A 5,000-nucleotide genomic window follows, 5' to 3' on the forward strand; every position below is an offset into this window, starting at 1 on the left:
ATTGGCCCGGTATGCCCCGATATGCACACGTGTGCCCCAATAGGGGTCGGTATGCCCCGGTAGGTACGCGTGTGCCCCGTAATGCACGTTTCGCAGATCTCCCCGCATGTCCCGCCCCTATATGTAATACTTACTTACTTACTTACTTTCTTTCTTGCTTGCTTGCTTGCTTGCAATGGTTGGGAGTGCCCGGCATGCCCCGCTGCAGAGACCAAGGGCGCAATGACTTGGCACCGCGGATGCCGGGACTCCGGCACTTCCCGTGGCACTGATGGTTGGTTCCAAAGACAAAAGGCCGTGCAAGGCCACCGCACCGCGGATGATTTTGCTCGTGCTGGCGCCGTTGTGTGGCCAAAGAACATGCGCGAATGCTCGTGTCGGAAGGGTTGGTGTCCTGGCCCCGCGGGTGTCACGAATGCTCGGTTGCGAAGACCATGGGACCAGAGCCATGGCACGTCGGATGATGGCTCCAGCTGGCGCCCCGGCACTTTCTGTGGCATTGATGCTCGGTTTCAAAGACAAACGTGCGCAGTGCCAGGGGACCGCGGATGACTGCTCGTGCTGGCCCCGTTGGGCGGCATTGATGGTCGGTTGCAAAGAAAATGCGCGATTGCTCGTGTCGGGGCCCGGCAAGCCAAGGCCAAGCGAGCCATGGCACGTCGGATGATGGCTCCAGCTGGCGCCCCGGCACTTTCTGTGGCATTGATGCTCGGTTTCAAAGACAAACGTGCGCAGGGCCAGGGGACCGCGGATGACTGCTCGTGCTGGCCCCGTTGGGCGGCATTGATGGTCGGTTGCAAAGAAAATGCGCGATTGCTCGTGTCGGGGCCTGGCAAGCCAAGGCCAAGCGAGCCATGGCAACGCGGATGATGGCTCGCTAGTGCTGGCGCCGTGCACAGTGGCCTCGCACACTCGCCCTGCACGCTTCCCTTGCACGCAGCCTTGCACACTAGCCTCGCATGCGAGCCTTGCACCCTAGCCATGCAAACTAGCCTTGCACGGTAGCCATGCACACAAGCCGTGCACATTAGCCATGCGCACAAGCCCCGCACACTAGCCTTGCGCACAACCCTTGCACACAAGCCATGCACTCGAGCAATGCACACAAGCCTTGCACTCAAGCAATGCACACAAGCCCTGGACACTAGCCTTGCACACGGGCCTGGCACACAAGCCTTGGGCACTAGCCTTGCGCACTAGCGTTCCACATGAGCCTTGCACACTAGCCTTGGACACTAGCCTTGCACACAGGCCTTGCACACTAGGCATGCTTGGGCGAGCTGATCCCGCATCAAGTCGACGGGTCTAGGCATTCTTGGGCGCAGATCCCGCATCGTCTCGTCGCGTCTGGGCGCAAACACGTCGCGTCTCGTTGCGTCTTCAGAAGTCGTCGCTAACAGCACCTTTGGTTGCCACTGGTGGTTAGGCTGGTTGGTTGCGCAAACCCTATAGGAGGGTGGCATGCTGGTGGGCGTTTTTGCCCGGATAGGCACTAGAATGTGCAGATTTTGGGCGTTTTTGCCTGGATAGGCTAAGGAATGGGCATGCTTTGGGCGTTTTTGCCCGGATAGGCACCGGAATGCTTGGCCTTGGCTTGTCCTAGCAAGGCATTGCTGGGTTGGGCTCCCTTGGCCTTTTGGGCGCCTTGGACGATGTCTTGCGAAGACCATGGGCACAAGGCCATGGCATATGGTGAGGAAAGGACCACGGTTGCCAAGGTTAGGCACCGGAATGCTTGGCCTTGGCTTGCCAAAGCAGGGCATTGCTGGGTTGGGCTCCCTTGGCCTTCCGGGCGCCTTGGACACTGTCTTGGGAAGACCATGGGCACAAGGCCATGGCATATGGTGGGGAATGGACCACGGTTGCCAAGGCTAGGCATATAGAGAGGAATTGCATTTTTGCCCGGATAGGCACCGGAATGCTTGGCCTTGGCTTGCCATAGCAGGGCATTGCTGGGTTGGGCTCCCTTGGCCTTCCGGGGGCCTTGGACGCTGTCTTGGGAAGACCATGGGCACAAGGCCATGGCATATAGTGAGGAATGGACCACGGTTGGCAAGGCTAGGCATATAGAGAGGAATGGACCACGGTTGCCAAGGTTGCGCAAGTTTTGGGCATTTTTTGCCCGGATATGCCCAAGTATGCCCCGATAGGCCCGTTACGCCCCGGTATGAACGCGTATGCCCGGATAGACTCGGTATGCCTTGGGATACATGCGTATGCCCCGATAGGCTTGGTACGCCCCGATATGCGCACGTGTGCCCCAGTAGGGCTCGGTATGCCCCGGTATGTACGCGTGTGCCCCGATAGGCCCGGTATGCCCCGATATGCACACGTGTGCCCCAATAGGGGTCGGTATGCCCCGGTAGGTACGCGTGTGCCCCGTAATGCACGTTTCGCAGATCTCCCCGCATGTCCCGCCCCTATATGTAATACTTACTTACTTACTTACTTTCTTTCTTGCTTGCTTGCTTGCTTGCAATGGTTGGGAGTGCCCGGCATGCCCCGCTGCAGAGACAAAGGGCGCAATGACTTGGCACCGCGGATGCCGGGACTCCGGCACTTCCCGTGGCACTGATGGTTGGTTCCAAAGACAAAAGGCCGTGCAAGGCCACCGCACCGCGGATGATTTTGCTCGTGCTGGCGCCGTTGTGTGGCCAAAGAACATGCGCGAATGCTCGTGTCGGAAGGGTTGGTGTCCTGGCCCCGCGGGTGTCACGAATGCTCGGTTGCGAAGACCATGGGACCAGAGCCATGGCACGTCGGATGATGGCTCCAGCTGGCGCCCCGGCACTTTCTGTGGCATTGATGCTCGGTTTCAAAGACAAACGTGCGCAGTGCCAGGGGACCGCGGATGACTGCTCGTGCTGGCCCCGTTGGGCGGCATTGATGGTCGGTTGCAAAGAAAATGCGCGATTGCTCGTGTCGGGGCCCGGCAAGCCAAGGCCAAGCGAGCCATGGCACGTCGGATGATGGCTCCAGCTGGCGCCCCGGCACTTTCTGTGGCATTGATGCTCGGTTTCAAAGACAAACGTGCGCAGGGCCAGGGGACCGCGGATGACTGCTCGTGCTGGCCCCGTTGGGCGGCATTGATGGTCGGTTGCAAAGAAAATGCGCGATTGCTCGTGTCGGGGCCTGGCAAGCCAAGGCCAAGCGAGCCATGGCAACGCGGATGATGGCTCGCTAGTGCTGGCGCCGTGCACAGTGGCCTCGCACACTCGCCCTGCACGCTTCCCTTGCACGCAGCCTTGCACACTAGCCTCGCATGCGAGCCTTGCACCCTAGCCATGCAAACTAGCCTTGCACGGTAGCCATGCACACAAGCCGTGCACATTAGCCATGCGCACAAGCCCCGCACACTAGCCTTGCGCACAACCCTTGCACACAAGCCATGCACTCGAGCAATGCACACAAGCCTTGCACTCAAGCAATGCACACAAGCCCTGGACACTAGCCTTGCACACGGGCCTGGCACACAAGCCTTGGGCACTAGCCTTGCGCACTAGCGTTCCACATGAGCCTTGCACACTAGCCTTGGACACTAGCCTTGCACACAGGCCTTGCACACTAGGCATGCTTGGGCGAGCTGATCCCGCATCAAGTCGACGGGTCTAGGCATTCTTGGGCGCAGATCCCGCATCGTCTCGTCGCGTCTGGGCGCAAACACGTCGCGTCTCGTTGCGTCTTCAGAAGTCGTCGCTAACAGCACCTTTGGTTGCCACTGGTGGTTAGGCTGGTTGGTTGCGCAAACCCTATAGGAGGGTGGCATGCTGGAGGGCGTTTTTGCCCGGATAGGCACTAGAATGTGCAGATTTTGGGCGTTTTTGCCTGGATAGGCTAAGGAATGGGCATGCTTTGGGCGTTTTTGCCCGGATAGGCACCGGAATGCTTGGCCTTGGCTTGTCCTAGCAAGGCATTGCTGGGTTGGGCTCCCTTGGCCTTTTGGGCGCCTTGGACGATGTCTTGCGAAGACCATGGGCACAAGGCCATGGCATATGGTGAGGAAAGGACCACGGTTGCCAAGGTTAGGCACCGGAATGCTTGGCCTTGGCTTGCCAAAGCAGGGCATTGCTGGGTTGGGCTCCCTTGGCCTTCCGGGCGCCTTGGACACTGTCTTGGGAAGACCATGGGCACAAGGCCATGGCATATGGTGGGGAATGGACCACGGTTGCCAAGGCTAGGCATATAGAGAGGAATTGCATTTTTGCCCGGATAGGCACCGGAATGCTTGGCCTTGGCTTGCCATAGCAGGGCATTGCTGGGTTGGGCTCCCTTGGCCTTCCGGGGGCCTTGGACGCTGTCTTGGGAAGACCATGGGCACAAGGCCATGGCATATAGTGAGGAATGGACCACGGTTGGCAAGGCTAGGCATATAGAGAGGAATGGACCACGGTTGCCAAGGTTGCGCAAGTTTTGGGCATTTTTTGCCCGGATATGCCCAAGTATGCCCCGATAGGCCCGTTACGCCCCGGTATGAACGCGTATGCCCGGATAGACTCGGTATGCCTTGGGATACATGCGTATGCCCCGATAGGCTTGGTACGCCCCGATATGCGCACGTGTGCCCCAGTAGGGCTCGGTATGCCCCGGTATGTACGCGTGTGCCCCGATAGGCCCGGTATGCCCCGATATGCACACGTGTGCCCCAATAGGGGTCGGTATGCCCCGGTAGGTACGCGTGTGCCCCGTAATGCACGTTTCGCAGATCTCCCCGCATGTCCCGCCCCTATATGTAATACTTACTTACTTACTTACTTTCTTTCTTGCTTGCTTGCTTGCTTGCAATGGTTGGGAGTGCCCGGCATGCCCCGCTGCAGAGACCAAGGGCGCAATGACTTGGCACCGCGGATGCCGGGACTCCGGCACTTCCCGTGGCACTGATGGTTGGTTCCAAAGACAAAAGGCCGTGCAAGGCCACCGCACCGCGGATGATTTTGCTCGTGCTGGCGCCGTTGTGTGGCCAAAGAACATGCGCGAATGCTCGTGTCGGAAGGGTTGGTGTC

This window comes from Tasmannia lanceolata, unplaced genomic scaffold (genome assembly GCF_043159265.1).
Source record: "Tasmannia lanceolata isolate RefF3 unplaced genomic scaffold, GAP_Taslan_0.1 ptg000303l, whole genome shotgun sequence".
In the NCBI taxonomy this organism is placed as follows: Eukaryota; Viridiplantae; Streptophyta; class Magnoliopsida; order Canellales; family Winteraceae; genus Tasmannia; species Tasmannia lanceolata.